Here is a 25,581-nt window from a genome sequence, read left to right as displayed (position 1 = left end):
AGATTGCGAAGGGCCTTGATAACATCAACAAGACCTTATTGCCAGCGAAAATGAAGCTTTGGTGCTTATAGTTTGGACTCCTCCCCAAGATAATGTGGCCACTTACTGTGTATGAAGTCCCGGTAACCACTGAGGAGAAGATGGAGCGGACCATTACTTCTTATGCAAAAAAGTGGCTTGGCGTTCCACGATGTCTAAGTAAAATCAGCCTCTACAGCAAAGGGATCCTGGACTTACCTCTCACTAGTCTAACGGAGGAATACAAGTGTTCTAAAGTTAGACCCCAGATGACATTGAAGGACTCCAGAGACAAGACCATCAGTACTGCTGCACCATCCCTAGCAATTGGGCGGAAGTGGACACAATATGATGCGATGCAGCAAGCTACAGCAGCCCTGAAGCACAAAGACACTGTGGGAAAAGTCCAACTGGAAAGAGGAGAACCTGCTGACAGCAGGAGAACCATCCTGGAAAAAGCAACGACACCACAGCGTAGGACGTCGGTAGTGGAGGAGATGCGTCGATAGAAGGAGGTCTTGAGGAGTGCATAGGCCATCTCTCAACAAATATGGGCAATGGATGCAGTGGGAAGGAGTGGAAAGAAGAAAGATAAGCAGGAGAGAAATATGGCACCACCAAAGAATCTCCATTGGTGAGGATCAAACCTGTGCCCACTTTCCAATGCCAGTAACCCTTAAACGCAGACCAGCCTCACACAGAGGTGATACACCTGGCGGCACAATCAGTCCCATGGGAGAACTCTGTGGAGGAGGCATATGAGCGCAAGAAGCTTCGCTACTCAGAGCTAGCAGCAGAAGCGATGGCTGGAACACCAAAGTCTATCCAGTTGAAGTGGGATGCAGAGGATTTTTGGCATCATCTACCATCAGACTGCTGAGGGACCTCGACATCCACTCTCAAGCTCTGCGGAGGACCATCAGAGCAGTCTCAGAGGCAGCTGAAAGAAGCAGCCAGTGGATTCGGCTCAAGTGGAAGGACCCTGAAAACAGCAACAGGGTGAAATTTGGGGATGGTCGAGCATGGGACACAAGCTGAGGACTGATCATCCTGCGCCGGGCCACCCTTGTGAGTGAATAGTCTTTAAAGGCCGAAATACCCAATGATACATGGGCACATTACTGAAGATGTGTCACCTGCCCTACTGTCCTGAAATTCAACCCTGACCAAGATTCACCTCCCACATAACTCAGAGACCCCCCCCTCGTCTGTCTACCATTCCCAAAAACAAGGAAATCTCGAATGAGTACTCAGCACATTTGGCATGGGACTGTTTAAAATCTTGTCCTGTGTTTTTGATTCTCTCTCTCTCTCTCTCTCTCTCTCTCTCTCTCTCTCTCTCTCTCTCTCTCTCTCTCTCTATATATATATATATATATATATATATATATATATATATATATATATATATATATATATTATATATACACACCCCTGTGTTACAGCGTCCCTGGCTTACATTTTTTTTAAATGTTGCGATGTGGAATACTGAGTTTTTTTGTCCCCTCTTTACGGTATTTTCTTGACTTTGCGGCAAAAACAACTGTCGTGACCCAAGGGGGTTGGCTATATTTGCGTTGTGTTGCCTCCATCTGCTGGCGTTTTTAGGTAATTGCACTTATTTACTTTTGCCGTCAAACTGCTTCCATGCAACGCGTCACTACAATGCTGGTCTGCCATTGGTGGACCTCATTTGTTTCAAAATGGCAAAACGGTAAAGCTTCGTTCGATTGTGAGTAGTTACAAAACCGTATTTAAAGTGCATTGTACTGCTTAATTCAAAGTTGAATGGGTTCTTCATGGGTCACAGGATTCTAGAGATGTTAAAGATAGAAGTAAGAACATGATTTATATGGAAACGAAGCTGGAGACAATCAAGAAATACAAAGCTAGCCTAGGCTACCCTTATTGGGAATATGGGCACTCCAAGGTAAATAAATCCTTTCTTTTATGTATATATATATGTGTATATATATATATATATATATATATATATATATATATATATATATATGTACACTTACTATACTAATTGGTAACAATTTTAATTATGTGAACCTGTATTCATTTTTAATAAAAACAATTTGAAAAGGTGTTTTTTGTTATAGTTTTTTGGGATTACTTTATTTTGAATGAATGTATTAATTACATATTTTGGATGAGGAAGAAAATTTAAAATCTATTATTTTGGAAATCCTTAACAAAGCCTTCTAATCTGTCATCAAGTGTGATTTATCTATATTGTCACTGCCAGGTTTTAGGTCGAAACAGCAGAAGCAGAATGTGTTCGTCCATGACAGTTTAGATCAACGCTGAGCAAGACCTTCCATCAGTGTGTACAGCTCAACATTCATCAAGTGGAGACAGGAAATGAACCTTGTACGTGGCTCATTGATGAACCTGCCATCTTATTTTTCTAAGGTCAGCCCTTTTACTAATGTGAAATCAAAAACAACAAATGCTAATTGCTGAACAATTTTGAAAGACCTTTCTGTATTCCTGTCCCCCGAAACACAATTGAATATGAGATCTATATATTTAAACTGCCCCTTTTCATCCATAAATCAATCAAACTTTATTTTGTAAAGCATATTCTAGAAAAAACAAAAAACACACAACTCAAAGTGATTTACTTGTTACCAATGTGCACAAAGCCAGCAGATAGGGACTCGCTTATTGGATTGGGGAAGACTTTTGGGAACAATGTAAACAATTGGTTGATGATGAAGATGATGAATGCAGTTTAGAGTCCATGCTGCTGCCTTCCTCAGGAACATCAAGCGCAACTCCGTTCTGCTTTTGACCTTTGGTCGCATCAGGAAGCCGTCTCTTCCTTGCAAATGCTTGAGAGCAACAGTAACAGAAAACATTCATTCTTATCTCCTAACATACTGATCACATAACAAACATACTAAGTGATTGCATCACAATTATCGGATAAGCTATATGCAATTGACAATTTGAAATTTTTGCTTGAATAACACAGAAATATATATATTTTTTATTTTATATATTTTTTTTTCATAGCTGTTTATCCTCACTAGGGTCGCCGGCTTAATGGTGCCTATTCCAGCTGACTTCGGGCAGTAGGCGGGAGACACGCTTAACTTGTTTCCAGCCAGTTGCAGGGCACACTGAAACAAAAAAACATTGACACACAAAAAAATAACACCTAAGGACAATATAGTAGGTCCAATACACCTGCTATGCATGTTTTTAGAGTGTGGGAGGAAGTTCTCCTATTGGCAGTGCTGTACAGTACAGCTCACAAGTGTACATGTTTCTAGGCCAGCGTCATTATTGGCGATCTTGTGAGTGCGTGATCCGAAGACAACACAGGGGAAGGGACATGGAAGCAAATAGGCCTACCTCGAGATTTCAAGGCTCCACGCAGGTCATTCCAAACATTTAAGAGGAGGGCTTGCATTAAGTCTGTGCTATGACATCGGAAAGTTGCCAGCGCTAACGTGCTAATGGGCTAACGTGCAAATGCGCTAACGTGCTAACGCACTAATGCTCAACACTTGCCATGAAGCACTAAGATAGATCTTTCCGGTGATGTGGATGCAAAAGCCTGGGTAATGGGGCGTTTATTTTTTTATTATTATTATTTATTTTATTTTTTTATGGAGTGGGTTGACATCACTTTCGCTCTATTTGCATTAGTCAGATATGATGAAAATTAGAGTTTCAATGTTTTTTTTTTTTTAATCATAGTGGAATTAAAGAAAAAGATGATTCAATGTTTCAATGTTTTCAGTTTTTCTTAATTAAAGTTCATGTGGGATTAAGGCTACTGTTTACAGCCATTTTATTCAAAGAAAAATCGGATGAAAATTAAAGTTTCAATGTTTTCAGTTTGTTTTTAATCAAATAAAGATCAAGTGGAAGTCAAATTTATGTTTACAGACATTTTTTTTTTCTTTACCGAACTTTGCGTTTTTTGAAAAGTAAGGTAAAATATTATATTTAATATGCTTGGAAAAAAAATGCCAATTTACATGTAAAATGTGATTCACATGCACGCACGCACGCACGCTCGCACGTACTCTATGGTATAGTCAAAATAAAGATATAATGAAATTACTATTGGTAAAAATTCATTCAAATTTGTTGAACCTTCAAATCTTACGCTGCTGTTGTGTTATACTGTAGAGCCCTAAGTTTGTGACTCATGTCCAGTGTTTGAAGCTGCAGGCAACAGTTTTCCACTACCTAATCCAACTCAATATGGCAGACACACTCACTCTTCATTTAAACAAACAAAAGCTGCACATAATGATCAGCACTGCCATTATGGCAGATTGATTTGATCTGGTCCAGGGCCCTGTGGATTTATTTTCTTTTATGCCTGTATAGATGAGTGTCACAGCCTCAATATGCATCACAAAAGTGCATGTGTGCGTGTGTGTGTGTGTGCGTGTACGCGCGCATGTGTGTGTGTGTGTGTGCACACGTTTGTCCCTATCCAAACAAATGGAGATGGTTAGGACTAAAGAGCCTGGAGCAATGCCCGTCCTTTAATTGCCATTTACATACTGGCGGAATCATTAATTTCTAATTCCCCTATTATTTGTCAACTCCATGTCCCTCCTCCCGCTTTTTATCTGACACTTGTGTCAATGTCAGGGTGTGTCAGTGTCATCCGGCCTCCAGTTTCTGCTCTATCTCCCTTGTTGTTGTCTTTTCCATTATTGTTCATCACTTGAAGCACTGTTATGTTTGCCAACTGTATAGGCACTCGTGAACAATGAAAACACTGAAAAAAAGAGCTGAAAGAATATTGTAAAAATAGCCTTTAAAAAGCTAATGCTCTATATAGACTGACCCATCAAAGCGGAATTTGTTTACCTACAAGGAGGATGTTTATGATTATTGTGGTTTCAATTGGTAAAAGCAGTGCTCATTTTACCTATGGAAACTGGGTCTCTGGGACTCGCGATACTAAAAAGCTATAGGTCTCAACAGAAATGTTTGGAGTCACAAAAATTGCGCAGTAAAATGGACAAAGTAAGCCTAAGGTTCAAATTGCATTTCCAATACGTGAGTTAAAAGCAACAACTAATATAAACAAATGTTACAGTATAATTTAATAAAAGAATAAAGTGAACTTACATGTAGCATCAGTCATCATCTTTTAAATATTCATCATCTTTTACATTTTGAAAAACACTGATATAACTTAGTCCACTTTAGTAGAAAAATCTGCTCTTTACTTTGAGCTTTCATTTGTTCGGCTTCAACATGTTTGTTTTGTTCCCCTTCTTGATCTTCTGAATTGTTTCGTTTTCGCTTTCCTGCTTATTGTTACCTGATTGTGTATTAATGGACCTGTCACTGACACTAAAAAATTAGCAGAGTTGACGTTTGTTTTGGGCCTAAAGCCAGTTCTTTTTTATGGAATTATATGTGCGCCACTATTGTGAGCGAGCAAGGATAGATTGTGAGCACAGAAAAATTTAATGGGCAGGCAACGATGGATTTTGAGCACAAAAAAAGATTTTACTCGCTGAAAATCTCTCGTTGCTCTCTGAAGATACCTCTCCCTCTCTCGCTCAACTTGTTGCTCTCTGCATTCTTGGGTGTGCCCCCTCTGCATGCTCACCTTGGCACAGATTGTGCCACGAAGCCTGCCAAACAGAGCTAACAAAAGTACACCAATTGACTGTTTGGTCTCCAATTCGATTGTTTTATACGTTCACCCGGAAAAAGCAAACAAGGAGGCGTCATACCGCTTGGGCGGGAAGGTGCATGTGTCAAGCTGAGCACGAAGAGGGGATAAACCCGAGTGCAAAGAGAGCCAGAGGTGAAGCGAGAGCGAGAGAGGGTTATCGCGAGTGAGCAATGATAGATTTTAGCAAGCGAAATCTTTTTCTACGTGCAAAATATGTAATTGCTGGCTCGGTTTTCTGCGCTCAAAATCCATCATATTTTGGTGTCAAAAAATGATGTGTCCAATCCAATGCATGGTGATTTGAAAGTATGCGTTCCTCTCAAAAGTTTTGCGTCTAAGTCACAGGGACGCAAGCAAACAAGAGCACTGGTAAAGCATTGTACATACTTTTCACATATTTTGTTTACCTCATTAATAATATTACTGGCCACCACTTCTTAGACCTGTCCCAAATGACGTCCAAAATAACCATTCAAATAATAGCATCTATTAAATGTCTAACAACACGAGGCTCATAATTTAGCACGCAAAGGACAATATTCAATGCAAAGCAATCATAGCATTATAAGGTATTTTAAGATAATTCCCAGTCCTAATGTGGCAATATTAATGCAATCTTAACTGCCCTATACACTATGCCAGGAGTGGCCAAGTTCGGTCCTCAAGAGCCTCAATCCTGCCTGTTTTCAATGTATCTCTTCAACCAACACACCTAAGTCAAATCAGCGTCGTTATCGCGATTCTGCAAAGCATGCTGATGATCTAATCATTTGAATCACGTGTGTTAGTTGAAGGGACACAAAGAAAAGACACTGGATTTTGGCTCAAACATACATTTAAAAAAAAAGAAAAAACATACAGGATGTGAATCTATTGGTTTTTCACATAGAGCCACAAATGAAATGTAATATTAACAATATCCATAAAACAGTTGAAAAGTGACATTAGCATTAGCTAAAGCATTAGTTGTTAGTTTTTGTAATTAATGTCTCTGGGCAAAAAAAAAAAAAAAAAAAGACAAAAAGGGAAAAATAAAATAAATGAATGAAAAAATGACACACAACAACTAGATCAAATACAGGCTCACATAAAACTGAGTAAACCTTAGGCCCAGTCCCAATCCCTGATCCTCCATTCTCACCAACTGCACCTGCTATTAAACATCCCCGAGATATGAGCGCAACAAATGCCAAATTTGTCCAAACTCATCCAGATTACCCCAAATCGCATATCTAATTTTCTCAAGGTGGAGAGTGTTTGTGAGCTCTGCGAGCCACTTTTGCAATGCTGCAACATCTTTACCCTTCCATTGCTGCAATATAAGTTTCTTTGCAATGATTAGTGCATGTGATAATAAGCATATGGGAGAGCAGTCAGAGAAAATGTTGTCAATCTGTTCTTTGAGTAATCTATGTATGTGTTTCTAATGAATGAGACAATGAGGAGCATTAATCGAAAGTCTGCTCACATTCTGCAAAGCCTCCAAATTTCCTTAGGTATGGGATTCTGAAACTTTAAACTTTTAGCCTTGATTCCAACAGTGACACAAACTCAGTAGCGGACGTCAGGGCCAGCAAGGCCTTCTACCCTGACCAAACAAAACTTGACATTATCATAACTATAATAAACTAACTATAATTATGATAACTACAATAAAAGTCTATTTCAATTTCAATTTATTTTTACTAAATATATATATTTTATGTATAAAATTAATCTCCATATTCTGTTCCTATCGTGGTATTATTCGTGATATTACGTGTATCCATTCTGGTTCTGTAATGTTAATTTAGAGTTCTTAGCCAATTAGAATTCAGCTAACTTGTGTTGCCAGACTGTATGAAATCTGCCTGCACCCAGAGGCCAGGGCATTCACATCAAAAGTTGCGGGCTTCCACGCATGCGTAAATGGATATGTGAACGGGCTCATATAGTTAATAGACAGCTGCAATAGCAAATCGATTGATAAGTTGGCAAGCTAGAGGCCTTACGTTGAATGTGACGTGATTGGATGCTCTCTGCAGGAAGGCGGTGCTATATTGGTCAACCATGCTTGACGTTGGAAGTCGTTAAATAAAGTTATTTTAAACAAAACAAAATAAAAACATGTTGGTCATCCAAGCTAACCATTTAAACTGCACTACGTAGCATACAGGAAAGCCAGACCCGTGGACATTTAGCTGAAAAGTCAAATCTACTCTCTTTTTTTTAACCCAAAATGGCTCAGAATGATCAAAATGAAAATGTAGCATTGCCGTCCATGTCAATAGAAAAGGATTTATTATTGGAAATAAAACAAACTCTACAAGCAAGTCATTGAAGTCTTATTGAGGAACGAAAGAAGACTGTATTTGTATTGAAATAAGTGTAGGATCGCTGTTTTGGTGAGTTTGTTTATGTTTTCATTTTTAATATGTAATTTTATTTCGTTCATATAGTGGTCAAGGAATAAAATGACATTCTTATATTAAACCACGATTTGTAGTTTAGCGTACAATCTTATTAAAGCTTGCCTGCTATTGTCAGGTTTTGTCTGTGTTTTTCCTGTTGTGGGTTTACTTTGTGGGGTTTGAGTTATATCCCTTTTTTCCCTTCATGTTTTGTTTTTCCCTTGCGTCTGTCGGTTTTGGTTTTTATTTCCGTTGTTACTTTTGATCTGGCGTTTTTTCATGTTTAGCCCAGTTTCTGTGAGTAATACATCTTTTTGTTGAGCTCATCTCATATTCTGCCTCTGCATTTTGAATCCACCTGTCAACCAATATGCTGCACCGACATAACCCTTGGTGGACTTCATAAAACTTGTGGACAAATAATTTGAAATTAATATGAATTATTTTAATTTTTGTCAGTATCACATATAGTGATAAGTTTTAATTGCTGATGCGGGTTTATTAATGTTTGAATGCACTGGAAAGTAGCCTGTGTAGCCCAGTAATGTGTAAGTGTGCTTCTGAGGGGTCGAATCACTGAAAGCGTGTGAAAAGTGTGAAATGCACAGACAAACGCACAAACTCCACTACCCATCACCACAAGTAACATTATACTTACAGTGAACTATAGTGGTTTTGGCATCATGCACTGAGTTGTGCCTGTTTGGTTGAGTCTTTGTTTTTGGTGTCGCATCTTGCCGCTCTAGATTTTGTGGTGCATTTTGTGGTGGGGAGGGACGGGCTTCAGTTAAGAGCAGTTGCTGTCGGTGTGCAAACGTTGTTCCTTCCCTTTGTGATATCTGGCCCCCAAAGGTCTGTGATTTGTGTTTTTTGTTGTTGTTGGAATGTTCTCATTTACAATGATGTGTGTTTGTTGCTACAACTTGTGACTTGTAAAATGCTAGTTAATGTTAGTTTTTATCTTCACCATGTTATATTATGTTTCCCTATTTGTGTTTAGCGTGTTAGCGTTTAGTTTTTACTAGGTATTTCTTTTTGGTATATGTTAGCATATGCAAATGTTTTGCATTGATAATCATACTCAATTTAATCTAATTAACATTTTGTATAGAAAGGAATATCATATGTCATTCAGTTGTGTGATTTGATTTAAACTAGACAAATTATGTACATTTAGTCAGATATATTTTTGCATATGATACTCATGTTATGTTTGGTGTATTTTCTTTTTTTGCAGTTTCACAATATACTAAATTAGTGAGGGCTGAACTAATGACACAACTTTATTGAAGTCATGAATACATGAAACAAGTCAATTTCAACCAGCTTAATACATTTTTAAAAATGTAATTATTTTGAAATTTGTCAAAATGCCTTTTGTGTCTACAATTGCTCACTAAAGAGGCGATGAAGCCAGTAAAGCTAAAGCGGCATTTTATTTTCTAAAACTGTTCTTGACTAAATAATTGGCAGCAAACTTTTTGGGGGAAATTGACCCAGTTTGTTATAAGGAGGCGTGCAATTTGCTGTTCTTGTTCTCTAAACTCCGGTATAGCTAGAAAGCAACAAATATACTTGTTGTCAAATTGAATATGTTGCTGAATAAAAAGGGTACTCATGTTTGGCTTAAATGATTTTTGTTTTTGTTTCCGCAAACATTTGCAAAGGGGGTCCTTGGAAAATGTGCTTTCAAAAAGGGTTCCCTGACTCCAAAAGGTTGGGGACCACTGCTCTAAAGGACAGACGGTGAACTTTTTGATCTGCAACTCGGCTGACACTGCTTGTTCATCATTGAACCTTATCGATTCCACAGGTTGAGAAATGACCCATGATTCAAAGGCTGTAGTACTGTATGAAGACTATTTTTCCACAATGCAGAAAAAGCCTAAGAAAAAATAAAATCTCTGACAGGGATTTTCTTTGCTGGCAAAATTAAATGAGTTGGACCACAGCAATAAAAGGACATAGTGCTGACAGTTCTACTAAAGGTTGCTTTGGCCTTTTTTCACTTTATTTCTAAATCTATCAATAGTTGACAGGAAATAAAGAAAGTCTCATCTGAAAACAGGATGATTTTAGCGACTTCTTTTCAAAAAATGGTGACACCTCACCTACAGTGGGGATATTTAAGAGACAGAAACTTTCCAAACCTTACTTCAGCCCTCACTTTAATTACTTGTTAGTCTTTTTATTGTAGAAGGAAAATATGGCTGTCGAGCTTTATGGTGGGGCAGAAAAAAAGGGCTGACCTGTTTTATCTGCCCTTGCACACACGCACCAGCGTAATGATGACAAAACGGGATGTTAACTAATGATTAGTAGAAATGGTTGCAGTTAATTAGTTGGCCCTTCGTTTATCGTTCCATTTGCACATTTTGGGGAGCAATCGTTATTAATTAGAGCCATCATGCCGAAAGGGTTGAGGTGGAACCCTACAGCCAAGTTAATCAGGCTGCAATGAAAGCTCCATTATCCTGCTCCGTCCTGTTGGCCTGTGATCTATTAGCATTATCTAAAAGCTGCAACGGGATCAGCGACAAGCTGGGGGGGAAAAAAAAAAAAAATCAAAGGGACGTAAAAAGGCTAGCTTTGATTGGCCCAGTTCTGGGGTCACTGATTATATGGGAGAATCTCACATGATATTGTGTGGCTTTTTGTGTAGTTGCATAAATCCAGGGTGATGGTATTGAGTGCACTAAAAGTGGTGTTTAGTATGCTCGGTAAATGTGTGACTGGGGCTGTGTGGGGAGTTTAAGTGGCAGAGTTTAGTTGGGATAGATTTTGGAAACGAACGTTTTGGGACATGCTGACTGATGTACTGCATGCTACAGTATTTGGATTACAAATAGTGTGACATAGTTTAATATCATTTTCATTGAAAGGGTCATCGAATCAAAAATATATAAAACTCAAAGAGAAAAAAAAATAAGTTATGACACAAAAGGTAAATGAAAAGGGAAACACAAAACGTGTATGCGCCGTGATTTTTGTGGAATTTTCTTCAAAGTTTTAAATGAGCATGTCAAAGGCCTCATAAAATCTCCATAACAAACTCACCAAAATTGAACGTATTTGATCTAATCATACTGCTCTTCTCATGGGTAAGCAAGCAAAGTGGTTTGAAATGTCATGGTAGTTTTGATAAATCAACTTGGAGAACCTCTCTAGGTTTCTGCTTCTATAAGCTTATTGCTGGATATTTTTAATTTTTAATTTAAAACTTATCTCATGAAGAGGCAGGCCACCTTGAAATGGTCGAGGAAATATTTGCAAATTAATAAAGTTTATTTTTTAATTCTTATCGGAAAGTGTTTTGAATGTCTATGCCTATTCAAAATATACACAATTTTTCCCCAACAAAATGCAAAAGTACCTTTTTTTTCCAGCACAAACTGCTAAATTACTCTCAAAGTCATTCGAAGTTTAAGTGGTCATTCCAGCCTCATTTATGGGAAATCTTTTCTTGTTTCTATAATTGCACACAAAACCTGGAAAACAAGGTTCAGCTTTGTTAGGTTAAAAAAGGCATGGAAAAAAGATGGAAATAAACAGAAATTGTAGTTTTACTATAGTTCGATTTGAATAAAAGAAACAAACAAAACTAGTATGATCACTTCATATATTGTCAACTTGGAGAAAATAAATAAACACAAATTGCGCTGGCAAGACTTACTTACTTAAATGTACAGTATTAGACCCATCATTACTCCATAGAACAGCTACACCAAAGTATTAAGGAGCAGATATCAAATAAACCCTTTTTCAAAAGAGCATTGCATTTTTTTATGCAGATAAACGCTGAAAGAGACTGATATGATTGAAGCAAGGTTGCCAAAAAAAAAAAGGATTCCTGTTGTCCTACGAAATCAATAGAATAAACTTGTGAAATGATTTGGATAAAGCAGATATGAACAATGAAATAAACAAATGAGCTTAAAGGAAATCAATCATATAATTTAAAGAGTAAAAGGCCTGAACCAAGGTGATCTCCCTCTTGGTTTGCACAAATGGAGGATTTTTAATTTCATCATTGATATTATGTCAGACTAGGAGATTTTGCAGATGGCTGCAACTAGGAGGAGGGGAGAAAAAAAATCAATTGAGTCTAGTTCTGTGGTCCTAAGAGATGTTAGATATTTACAGCAAGGAGGTATATGGAGCTTTGTATAAATTTACATTTTAAAAGATAAAGGACCTCTGTATTTTATCTTGTTATTGATAATAGAAACTGTCGACTTTTATCCTGTCCCATCTAAGGAAAGCCTTGCTGTCTGGCGAATGTGTTTGCGTACGTGATGGAGACGGAGGATGAACGGGCGTTTACGTGCGAGGTGGGAGAGAAGACGAGAGACAGAGCAGTGGTCTGAGGCAATTTCAAGCCTTTATTTTCTTGATACACAAAAGCTGCGCTTTGTGTGCTTTTTATCCTGCTTCCACGTCAAGGCAATCGAGGTGGCATAATTGCATCAGAGATCCAGAAATATAGGCTTGCAATTTAGAAGGAGGGTGAGAAGAAGAAGAGGAGAATGAGAAAACCAAATGTGTGTGTGTGTGTGTGTGTCTGTGTGGAGATTGTGAGAAAGGCAACTCAAGACAGGTTCATTTATGGCCACAACAGGGACAGAGAGGTTAAGACATTGTGACAGGAGACAAAGTAAATGTATATGTAAATGCGAAAGGTTGTTATCACTCCTAAAGTACGATGCAGCTTTTCCACTCTTTGGAGACCGAGATTGTATTTAGGCCACGTAAAAGCCAATTGTCCAACTGTGACCCGCTGCTATGCAAATAGTTCAGGTAATTCCTGAAACACAGCACCGGTGGCCAAACGGTCACAGCAAATAACAACAAAGTGTTTACATCATTTGAATGATTTAAGACTACTTGCTGCAATCACTTTAATAGACTCTTGTGTGCTGGCACAGAGTTCTCGCTCATGGCTTAACCTGCTTTTTCTGCTGCCCTTCCACATACCATGATGCACTTGGAAAGAAAACTGAATGTGGACACCTGTTACAAATGTGCTCACCCACTGCCCAAGGGCTCTATATATGCGTTTCCAACGCTACAAAAATGGCCAAATGTAGACATTATTTTATATTAATTGGGAAAAAAAAAAAAAAACAAAACAGTGACATTGAATGTTTTTCTTCCCACACGATTGAGAAGCATTTCCACATGCTGATTAGGGCGTAGAGTATTGAAAAGCTGATCACGAAGAACTAGTCATTGGTCATGTGTTACTTATAGATTAGCACGTGTACATTGCGTTGCCTGGCAACCTAGTGAACTCTCAATTTGCAGCATCTTCCCATTAAGCTTTTAAGTGTGAACGTGCTATTTTGACTAAATTGATTTATTATAAAGTAAAACACATACTACTGCAAAGAAGTTGGAAGCTCAACCGTGCACACGTCACAAACGAAGATCAGTACGCTTGGATGTTGCCTAGTTGAAAATGCACTCCTAATACATTCCAAAAAACATGCATGGTAGGTGTATTTGACATGCCAAATTGCAGTAAAGACAGAATAAGAATGGAATATATCTCCCATGCATATTTTTTTGGGAGGAAATGGGAGTACTGTACTCGGAGAAAACTCACAGTGCTAACATAGAAATGCTACAGAGGAAGGCCAGAGTCAGAATCAAACCCACAACCTCTGAATTGTGAGGTGTATGTGCTAACAATTTTTCCACTGCGGTGCCCAAACATGCTATTTAATTTAAACAGTCATGGGAAGAGAGCCAGTGAAAGGAGGTCATTTGGGTTGCAACCCAGTTTGCTTTTATATTTCCGCCCCAGCTGAACTGCTGTTAAAAGAGGTGTATCCAGCTACCGCTTGTCTGCTTTAATTTTTAATTACCATCTTCTGCTCACCTTTGTTGTAGTCATGGCACGCTTGTGTTAGAATGCGCACAGCATCCAAGAAGATAGGGAGGTTGAAGGGGTTGTGGAGGGGGGTGGGCTTGTTCCTTTGAACAGAGTAGCTCAATTATGCATACAGACACACATGTGGGGTGAACCCTTGTACCAACATGTGCCCTCCGACATGGGATCGCATGGGATGTCACCAAAACTGACCAATAGACAGACTGGTGCACATAGAGAAGAAAGGACAAAGAAAAAAATATTGATTATAATTCGTCAACAATTCATTTTCTCTTCACAAGGTCATCTGAATGTGTATAGTGTAAACACTTTCATGTCCGGTTTTAGTTTGTTTTTTTGGGTGAACCTTGCGGGCGGGGGAGTTTTGCTGCATATTTGTCTTTTATTAACAATCAGTCGTTTTTAGGGGCAGCGATGAGAGCTGCCACGTGTCGAACTATTTACTTGCCACCCCAGTTTCCCCTTATGAGATTTGTTGCATTCTGTTGGACAGTTTATGCTTGCCTATTTTAATTTTCTGCAGTCTCAACAGTAAACACCACATTCTTGGTTTTGTATCATACTTAGTTGTTAACCATTTGTGTTTCTGTGTTGTTGTGCCTTTTTACCAATGGGCTCATTTTTGTTTTTAATAATGGCAGTGCTTGAGTATCAAACATACATTCGTGTTATTCCACCCTTCGATATACAGTAGCTAAATAATATAAACTATAAGGGTACCTTTCAGTTTGATGCAATGCAGTTCTACACCATGTAATTTAGGATGCGGATGAGCACACCTTGCTAAGCATGTATAATTGATATGAATTGATCTTTGTGTGCACTACGGCAGCAGCCACCGACTTTTGTGTGTGTTTGCATAGTAAATATACACACAAAGGGAAGTTTGGAAGCGGGAGACGTAGCAGTAAGCTGCCAGTAGTGCCAGATAGTTTGACGGAGATGGTAGGTGATGGGTCAGCATGTTTCAGAGCAGCTGCTTAAGCTCCACTAATTGTCATAAGAAATTCAAATTGATTGGCCTGCTGCATTAGTGCGTTCAAGATTGATTGTTTGTTCGAAAATGAATGTGTATAGTGAATGGGTTGCTGTGTCACTTTGTTTATTGCATTCATTGATGCAAACCTCAGAACATGAGTGATACCACTGGCCAGGGGTGTGTGTGTATATGTGTCAGTGTGTATATAGCTTAAGTTGCCATGTCAAATCTAGTAAAATGATCATTATTTTCATTATCGGGATTCTTCCTTTTCCCATACATCCATCTAGATTGGTGCAGCATCTGCTGTGAATGGGATGGAAATAAGAGACAGTTAGACTGGAGCTCAGCTTTTGGGTTTGAATCCTTCTATGTACCGTAAATAATATCTGGTAATACTTAAATGTTTAGACTATGATTGTAGATTTTGCTCATATTCTTTCTGAATACTGTGTGAAAGTGCCTCGTGAAAAAGTGTGAAGGCTTTCACATAGTTACTGCCTTATGATAAAAGCATACAGTAAGTGTTTTAAAATTGGTCAAACCATCTACATTCAAAGCTTGAAAACTTTGTATAGTTTGTATAGTTAAGTTAATGTGATACAGTATGCGTGGATTTACTCATTCTCATTTGGACCACGGCACAACAACCACAGTGATGGAGATTTAGTACTTTAATATACTGTAGTAAAAACACGAGGGACACATAACTGGAGATGGACACTTTTGCCAACGAGGTGTTTCCAGGTTTGTTTTAATCCAAGTCATTATTACATTTTACATAATTTATTTCTCAGTTAAGTCTTTAAAAGGAAAACAACAACACAATTCTAATGTTCATTAGTGTTTAAATGTTAAATTATTTGATAGCTCAAAGAAAAAAAATCATTTTAAAAAACTAGCGAAAACTATATGGACAAAAAGGCTAGTGACAGAACTAGGAATACACACCAAAAAAATATTGTCAAAAAGCACTGCCATCAAGAGGTATATTTTAGAGGTTTCTCATGCTGTACTCATAAAGCTAAATCAGGTAGCCAAACATATTTTGAATGGGTATTGTTCTAATCTGATGCAGTGCGATTACACCTGCATCCACAATTGTAAACATTGTTAGATTAATGTACCCGTAAGTTTGATTCATTAATTGTCAATAAATCTAAAATATATAACAAGCAATATTTGTGAGGGTAGAATTATTACTACTGATCTGTGACCTTGAGTATAGATGCAAATATTAGATTTTAACAATTTAAAAGTCTTGGCACAGAGCGTTGACGGGCTACTGCCGGGCACTTCTTACTGGCACACTAACACCAATTACATCAAGTCTAAGGCAGGTTGGAATAGATGATAGTAGACTGGTGACAAAGTGAAAAATGAAAAAAAAAATCTGAAAAGTCTTTCAAATTAGTTTTCTCACTGTAGAGTTGTATAAATTACGCATCAGAGTGCCGGGCCCATCTGAGCTGCTCCACCTATTGCATCTGCAGTCTATCGCCATAATAACTCCCTCTTGTCTTTGGACAAGGAACCTATTTGTATGCATCTGTGTTTCCTCTCCACACAGAAGCATGGTCGGACGCTCTATTAATCTTTCAATATGAACGGTTATTGGCGGTGATGAAATTGGGCCCAATGAGGCGAGCCTCAAGTGGCCAGGATAGGCTCCATTCATCTTGATTTGATTCGCATGCTGACACAGGAGCACTGTGATGGCAGAGGTTAAGTCAGTGAGTGGCCGTCGCCTCCTTGTTTGCTCTTTCAGCTCGCCGCCTTTTAACCACCCACCCGCTGCCCTCTAGCACCGTGAGGTGGGACAAGCTGAGAGTGCCTCATGTCAATTTTATGGGGGCACAAACTGGAACATCCGATAATTCCTACATGGTTGGTTTCGCCCCCTGTCAGCAGGCAGCACATCTCCAACACATATATAAATATACAGCAGCGACAGATCTCCTTGATCGCATGTGACTAGGACAGATCGCACAGAGAAGGGAATAGAATCAACTGCCTGACATGGGGCACCTTCTCCCATCCACCAATTTCACATGTCATTTTGGGATTATTTCATTACTCGCCATGATCCATGACTGAAACTCATTTTGGCCCTGAGTGCTTTGAGAAAGTGTGACATGCAGCTGAGATGAACTGTGGGAAGGTAGCACGAAGCAGAAAAAGAAGTTGAAAAAGAAACTCTTTCTTTTGAGCAATTTGAATAATTGGATCTAAACTTCAAGACATATTTAAAGAAAAAAAAAATTAAGCAGTCGCTATATACGCTGCATAAGAATGCTTTTCAATCACCTAAGGGAGCTATTTTCACAGTTATGTGGGATTATTAGTGTGAAGCAGGAAGTTTTATAATGCTGTTGGAATGTAAATAAGATTATACTGTGAAACACAATTTTTTGTTGAATTAGATCTGACAGCAATTTTTTTTAAACACGTTTTAAGGTGTGGAATTTCTAAACGGGCATCAGTTTTTTATATGTTTGGGTTGACATGTTTTTTTTGTCATGTTTGGGTTGGGATTTGTTGTTTTTCAGGATTGCAGGATTATGTTCCAGTTTCTTAGTTATGTTTCCGTTCTCCTCGCTTCTGCCTTTTCTTGTCTGTGTACACATTACATTGATTTCGTCCACCTGTCTGCTTACTTGCCCCCGTGTGTCAACCATTCAGGTTCCCCTGCCTTTTGTACCTGCCCTGCTGTTTTGCATTCTTCTAATTTAGTCTGAGTGTATTTAAATCTCATGTTAGTTGTCGGGTGATTGTCTTAATGTCATGCTGCCAGATTGTACTCTGCTCCTTGTCGACGGTTTCTTCAATCAGAGTTACCCCCACAAGTATCGCCTTTGCTATTTTCCGTGATTTTGTTTCAGTTTCAAGTTCTGTTTGTACAGCGGGCCCCCGTGTTACGAGATAAATTCGTTCTGCGGTTGGGCTCGTAAGACGAATTCACCGTATGGCGGGCAATCTGAACCTATGTCAAATAGCTAATGCGTTCAGAACCCCAGGCAAAAACATCAATATTGTACATACATATTAAAAATTGGTACCAAAATAGTATAGTAAGTGCTACGTATATATAACATACATGTATACAATCACAAAACATCATAAATAAATAATATAGAAAGTATTTATTTACCTTTGAGTGCTGCTTGTTATGCCCATATTCCCTAGTAAAGGTAGCCTAGGCTAGGCTAGCTTCATATATTTTTTTTTTATTATGTCCAGCTTCGTTTCCATATAAATCATTTTCTTGCTTACTGTATTTCTCTATAACATCACTAGCAATCTTGGGACCGATGGCTAACCCTTTCAAGTTTGAATTAAGCAGTAAAATGCACTATAAATACGATTTTTGTAACCACTCGAACAAAGCTTTACCATTCCAGCATTTTGAAACAAGTGAGGCCGACGAAAAGCAGACCAGCTTCTTCATGAGGAGACACTGACTAATAGTAGACCAGCATTGTAGTGACGTGTTGCATGGAGGCAGTTAGGCAACAGTACAGAAAATAAGTGCAATTACCTAAAAACGCTTCCAGATGGAGACAAAACAACACAAAAATAGCCAACCCTCTAGGGTCATGACAGTTGTTTTTGTCGCATAGCTGGAAAAATACTGTTAAGAGGGGATGAAGTATTCCACGTCGCAACATGAAAAAAACGTAAGCCAGGGATGCTGTAACACGGGGCTCCACTGTACTTGATCTGATAATGATTTGTTTCAGTTATTCCTTTTTTCAATTTGTGATTAAACCTTAATTTTTTTGAGCCACAACCTCCCAGCCTTTCCGCATTTTTTGAAGTCTAATACGGCCCCGCCTCTGTGATTACACCATGCCTTGCCTCGACACAGGGTTCCTGTTTTCTTAAAATGTATGAAAATAAATATTTATGTGCTGTATGTAAAACACAAAGCTGCCATATTTGCATACATTTACATAAATGCAGCATATTTTGTTTGTGCAGGTGTGGGGCCCAACCTCAAATTTTGGTGAATTTCAGGATTTTTTTAAACATATATACTATCGATCAGTACAGATGTTTCGGTGTTATTTTTACAATTATTCACCAATATGTATGTTCAAAATGACTTGCCCTTTATAATAATGTAGCATTAATGGATTAACAAATTTGGCATTTTTGGTATCTCCTGAAAAATAATAACTTGTACGATATGAGGATTCTGCGTGTCGGCGGTGAAATATAACTTATAACAGGATGCTAATAGTTAAAATGTTAACATAAAGCCAGGACAAATCTTTTTAATTCCTACTACGCTTTCATTATGTTTGCAGATATTAAAAGGACTGGATTTTTGGAATGAGCATGTCAATCGTAGTTCAGCATAAAAATGTACAGATTAAAAAAAAAAAAAAACTTCTCCATAGTTACGCAAAAGTCGGCACCTAGCATCCCACCTTATGGGTGTCCAGTACTCACACAGACCGAGAGGCCATTGTCGCTTTTCGAACTACCCCTCCCTCTCATGCTCTTCCTCAGTCCATAGCCATCCATGTGAGGAGCAGGGCGACAATTAGGACAATTTTGACAACTCCCAAATACTGGCTCTATTCCTGGCCGATCTGGTCAATGTTAGCCAAGGTTCCACCCCACTGGTGTTCTTTGTTTATTGTTGTTGTTTGTATACCGGAAGGCAGTGGAGAAGACAAAACATAACAGGGCTATTCCAAAGTTTGTGAAGTTGTCCGAGACAACAGAAATGTTCAAAAACGAATGGTAAAGTCCAGCTCTTTCCTATTCTTCCAGAAGCCAGCTAAAAATCACTGTTTCACACTATGTTGCAAAAACTTAAATATATTGTAACCAAAATGAGAGGCCGGTACAGCAGCGCAAGATGACTGAAGAGCAAACAAGTATTCTCTGACTTGGTCAGAGTTGGGCAAGTTACTTCAAAACTGTAATGCATTATTTATTACTTATTACTGTCATTTCAAAGTATTTAGTTACTTTACAATATTACTGTATTTGAAATGTAATGCATTACACTACTATTGCATTACTTTTATATTACTCTTGCCAACATAACTGAAAATATGGATTTGCCATTCTAAATGTAGCTCTTTATGCTCATTATGCATCCAGTGGAAGGTTTTCTTAAGCCTAAAAACAGTACAAATAATTTTATCTGTCGTGTATTGTAAACCTTTAGAGACATAAAAAGATACAGAATCTTTTTTATTAACGTATTTTAATCCCTTTGTTACATAGTTTAACAGCATAATTATGCATTATTTATGATTTAGTGCATTCCACAATTTCAATGTTAATATTCAAAGTCAAGTTCAGTCAACTAGGTTAGGGACAGACATTTCAGAAATAGATGTTTTCGGTGTGGCTAATGTTAGAAGCTAGGCTACATCATCGTTATTGTGTTCAACATACTGTTTAACGTGAGTTTTTGTACGCTTCACCTTGATACACATTGACCACAACTATTTATAGACTATTATTAGTAGCAATTATACAGTAAAAATTTGCATTAGTTTACTTTGTCATTATTGCTAGTTGCGACAGGGATCTTGCTCTATAAGTTTCCAAACACCGGTGAATCCGCTGTGGAAAGCCCCAGCATATCTTCTATGCACGACATACTCTGCCACCAATCTCCTAACCTCTTGAGGTGGCATTCCTGAGCGAGAGAACATTATCCCCACTCGCAATTCTCCACCTGTTTTTGTTACGTCGTAACACCAAGATCTCGACGGTGGACCACCACAGACCAGACACAAACGAGTGCGAACTTAATATAAGGGTTTTATTAAACAAAGGTAGCACGCAACGCGTGAAAAGGGAATAACATAGACTTGGCAAAGTGGGAACTCAAATACCGCGATCTGAACACGTGTGTTAAGTCCAACTAAAAGTGACATAGAAACACCTATGTAGTTGACGGCGGAACGCCAGTAGTCCGACAAGGGGGGGAAGGCCACCACCTGGAGGAAGCCGTAAAAACGGAAAGTAACAAACAAAAGCAGACACGAGCAAAAATGCACATACAAAGTAGCAACAGAAATACTCACAACACCTGATGGAGTAGCATACGAGGAAACTTGAAAACTAGACCGAATTACAAAATACTCTGACGGCTTCCTCCAGCTCCAGTCGCGTTTAAATAACCCGGTGATTGCTGCCCTCCCGTCACGGACACACCTGCTCAAGAGGAGAGAGAGAGTGAGGTGGAGGAGCAAGAACGTAACAGTTTTCTTTTGGCTAACTTCACGTTACTGTGGCACAGCTCTACATGTGTGGACAACTCCAAACAGTATGTGTCACGCACATAACTAATTTATGCTTCATGTCTTTATCTCTGACGAACTTAAAGTAACGTGTGTATGTCCAGCTTGTGTACGTATTCAACAAATTCAACCTGTCATCTGCTGCTGCCGCATTCATCTCTGCTGTAGTAGATACTAACAACAGCAAGTAAACATTTTGCCCCTGACATCTCTGGGGGGGGGGGGGGGGGGGGGGGGGATCTTTAGAAAAAAATATCTTAATTATATATACATATAAAGATTGGTAACAAAATAGTATAGTGTATAATGTACATGGATACAATTCAAAAACATCATAAATAAAAAAACATCTATAGAGAAAATCAAAGTTTTTTTTTACCTTTGAGTGACATTAACTTGAACTACTTACGGCCATAATCACTAGCGAGGGTAGCCTAGCCTAGCCTTGCCTTTTTCGTACTGTATTTCTTAATACAGTTTTAATAAGTCTTAAGAATCTCCAGTTTTGCTTCCATACTTATTGTCTTCTTACTTCTACCTTTAACATCACTAGCAATCTTGGGACCCATGGCTAACCAACTTAAGGTTGAATTAAGCTCTAAAATGTACAATAAATACACACGTGGACAAAATTGTTGGTACCCCTCAGTTAAAGAAGGAAAATCCCACAATTCTCACTGAAATCACTTGAAACTTACAAAAGTAACAATAAATAAAAATTTATTGAAAATTAAATAATCAAAATCAGCCATCACTTTTGAATTGCTGATTAACATAATTATTTAAAAAAACAAACTAATGAAACAGGCCTGGATTTTAATGCAGAACCGTCTTTTTTCTTTTTTTTTACCCGGTTGCATTCATCAATGTGGAGAGAATGCATTTACTGAATTATCTTATACTGTAATTCATATAGTCCTTTGAAGCGTTTAAGAACACTTAATTTTAGCCTATGTTTACTATTCATCCCTAAATGCTGTTTTATTCTGCTGGTGGAGATTTATGCAAAGGGATCGTGTATCTGTGGAGCAATTTGCGCATCAGTGAAAATGCATGAGTGTTTTGTGATGTGACATGTGGGCCAGGAGAGGAGTGAATGCTGGCCCTTTGAGGTTTTACTTTTCTGACTGCACTGGGCCAGATGGGGATAATGGAATGTCATTCTGTCAGCTCCTTGGCTGATTAGGGAGTGTTTGTTATTTATTGATTGTCTTTCATGGCAAATTATCTATGCACAGGTCAGCACTAGCGTTTTATTCTCAGAGCTCTGATTCCCGTCCGCACACAAAATCAATGAGTACAAATAAAATGGAATTTAAAAAAAAAAATACAAGGGGAATTAGCAAACATCCCAGCACGGCTGCTGTCATGCATATGTTAGTGGCGATTCCATGCTGCCTGACAACATGTCTTTGGTTTCCAACAATGTACGCTCTCACCAAGTATGTAATTATAACAGCAGTCATGTCTCATTCTTTTTGTTTTGTGCTTCAAGTTGTCATACAAGCTTGTCTTACAATATCATCATGTCTAAGATTCATTGCAGCATTCTGGCTTGGCTCATCTGCTAATTTATAGCATTACCTACAGTGTCCTGTTGTCATTAAATGCTAAAGAAAAAAACAAAACAAAAAAAACAACACTTTTTTAATGTCTTCACCTCAGTAAATGGCCTCATGTAATTGCACTGCATCTGGAATCGTCTAGTTCTTATTTGGTTCATTTCTCATTGACGTAGTACAGTGACTATTTCTGGGGCTTGAGTCAACAGCTGTCACACCTATGTCCCAGTTCCAAACATCCTCTTCTTTTTTCCTTCTGTCTTGTGTTGTTGCTGATGTTTGTGGGCTAGGTGTGGATTCAGTCCTTTTTATTAGATAACATCAGTCTTTTGTCAGACCACTAGAATTGCACAGTGGCGGATGTCTGCACCCCCATAGCAGATTTCACTTGAGCCCCCGAGGCCGATTGCTCAGAGGCTTTTTGTTTAACCTGGCGGCCATGTGATGGGCCCACTTGGCTTCGTCATCGCAAACATAAAAGACGTCGTGCACGGCCTTCTTTGACCAAATGGTTGTCCAAGCTGCATTGACTATTTGTCAGTGCTTTCATGCGTATTGTTTGTGAGTTTGATTAAAATAAAAAAAAATTAAAAAAGGAAGGAGAAAATGCAATTACTCAAGTTGAGGGAAACCGAATGCAGACCTCATAGAGATAATCACAGACTAATGTGACATTCCTCCATCACCACAGCAACCAGAGAACGATCTACAAGCAGCACAAACGTAGCGCCGGGTGGGGGTGGCATTATGGTCGTGATGCAGAGGCAGATTCTCCGTAAAGTGGTTTTGCATGTCCTTAGCTGTTGCAGAAGTGTAATGGCTTGTAGTGAACAAATGGATCTTTATGAAGCATCACATTTACATCTGTTTCATTTTGCATCTATTAAGTTGAAGCCACAACGCTGTACACCACATCTGGATGCTAAAAAGAGTTTCGACTTCATGACTGGAGTTGCAGTAAAATCAGAATCATTGATTTCTCTTGTCAGCATGTACATGGAAGTTGAACAGTAAACGTGTGTAGGGGTAGGGCATTAAAGGGGAAGAAAATAAGAAAGGAAACACGTGTGTCCTATTCATATTCTCCAAATCCCACGACTGTGTGTGGTATATCTGTGCATGGTGGATCTCTTAAGTTCTGCAAAGTAAACAGCTTCCAGATGTAAGTTTTCTGCTGGCCCGGCCCCATCCAGATGCCCAGTCTGCCAGCAAGACCTGCTTCAAATTGGGCACGTTTAAGCAATCATTTATTTCCTATCTTCCTTAAGGGCAACTTTTATTAATAAGCTCTTTTCATCTCTCCAGGTTTGATTGGAGTGAATGCTTATTTTGGAAAGAAATGAATAATTTTTTACTCCTGCAGTTGGAAGGGGTCATTAATGGGGATGTCATTTCATAGTACATGCCATAGTGGAAGGAAATTGACGATAAGAAAGAAACAGGACATCCTCTCATCGTAAGTGGTTCCAGGTTATTCAGCCCACTTACTTGAGCATTTTGCCCACAGTCACAAAAAGCTGCAATGACCACTGCCTCCTATCAAAGGGTCTTTATTTTGTGCTATCTATCTATCTATCTATCTATCTATCTATTGATGTACAGTATTGTGCAGTATTTAATCTTGAACGGTGAGAGATTCAACAGTGGTTGTTGGCTACTTGAGGTGAAGGAGCAAGGCATCATCCTCACTTTCCAGTTCAATCGGTGCAGAACTGTTTGCATGAACTTAATTGAATATCCCTTGATGATTTATGAGTATAATAAATCCACCCATTCATCCATGATCTTAACTGCTTACTCCACAAGGGTGGAGAGCACGTTGGGGCCTATCTCAGCTATCTAGGGGTCACCAACCGTTTAGAAAGTGAGAGCAACTTCTTTGGTACGGAGTAATACGAAGGGCACAAGTTTATGTGAAGATAACAATCATGTTAAAGATTTCTCACAATAATTAAGGAACAGCTGCAGTAAATATGCAAATCAAGTGAAATATGTTATGTACATGTAATATATGTATAATTGTTTGTAACATTCTGAGAAAATCACTTGTGAGAAATTTGCAGAACAGGCCTACGGGCTACTCATTTGATCCTCACGGGCTACGGGAAGTAGGCGGGGTAACATGCATGAAAAATTGTCAACCAATTGCAGGTAAAACAAAAATAAACAAGGCGACACGGTAGCAAAGGGATTAGCACATCCGCCACACAGCGCCGTGGTCCCTCATTCGTTTCTGGCTTTCGGCCTTCCTGTGTGGAGTTTGCATATTCTCCCTGTGCCTGGGTACTCTGCCACAATTCCAAACCATGCATGATCGGTTTATTGGACACTCTAAATCGCCCTTAGGTATGTTTGTGAGAATGTTTATTCTGTTCTGTGTGATCTGCGATTGGGTGGGTAACATTTCAGGGTGTATCCCGCCAACTGCCCAACGACAGTTGGGATAAGCATCCATGACCCCTGTGTGGTGCAGCAGTTTAGAAAATGAATGGATGGGTGGACATAAATGGACAATCATTCAGTTTCCAGTGTCAAGTTTACCCACCATGAATGTTTTTTTGGAATGTGGGAGGAAACCAGAGTATTTGGGGAAAACTAGGGTTGGGAATCTCTGTCACAAAGCCGATTCGATATGTGTTTAGATACACAGGTTATGATTCGATTAAAAAAACTATATATTTTTTAAGGCAGAGCGATTCACTACGATTCGATAATTTGAGAACGACACGGTTTGATACAGAGTGAAAAACGATACGATAGTAAACATTTTTTTGCGTTTGTTCTTACATTATT

General features: G+C 38.7%; 1 long non-coding RNA gene across 1 annotated transcript in view; it reads right to left on the bottom strand.

Moving 5' to 3' along the window:
• Positions 1-2,359: 2,359 nt before the first annotated feature.
• LOC148425778 (uncharacterized) overlaps positions 2,360-25,581 on the bottom strand; it is a 23,889-nt gene continuing 667 nt past the window's right edge. Inside the window, exons 2-3 of the long non-coding RNA XR_015865216.1 lie at positions 3,060-3,152; positions 2,360-2,861 (exon numbers count right to left, since the gene is read on the bottom strand). This is a non-coding gene — a long non-coding RNA (uncharacterized LOC148425778). The remainder of the gene's footprint in view (positions 2,862-3,059; positions 3,153-25,581) is intronic.

This window comes from Hippichthys cyanospilos, chromosome 3 (assembly GCF_059441005.1).
Source record: "Hippichthys cyanospilos isolate Australia breed blue-spotted pipefish chromosome 3, RoL_Hcya_1.0, whole genome shotgun sequence".
Taxonomy (NCBI): domain Eukaryota; kingdom Metazoa; phylum Chordata; class Actinopteri; order Syngnathiformes; family Syngnathidae; genus Hippichthys; species Hippichthys cyanospilos.
Note: the sequence above shows the minus strand (reverse complement) of the source record. Positions and strands in the feature narration are given on the sequence as shown.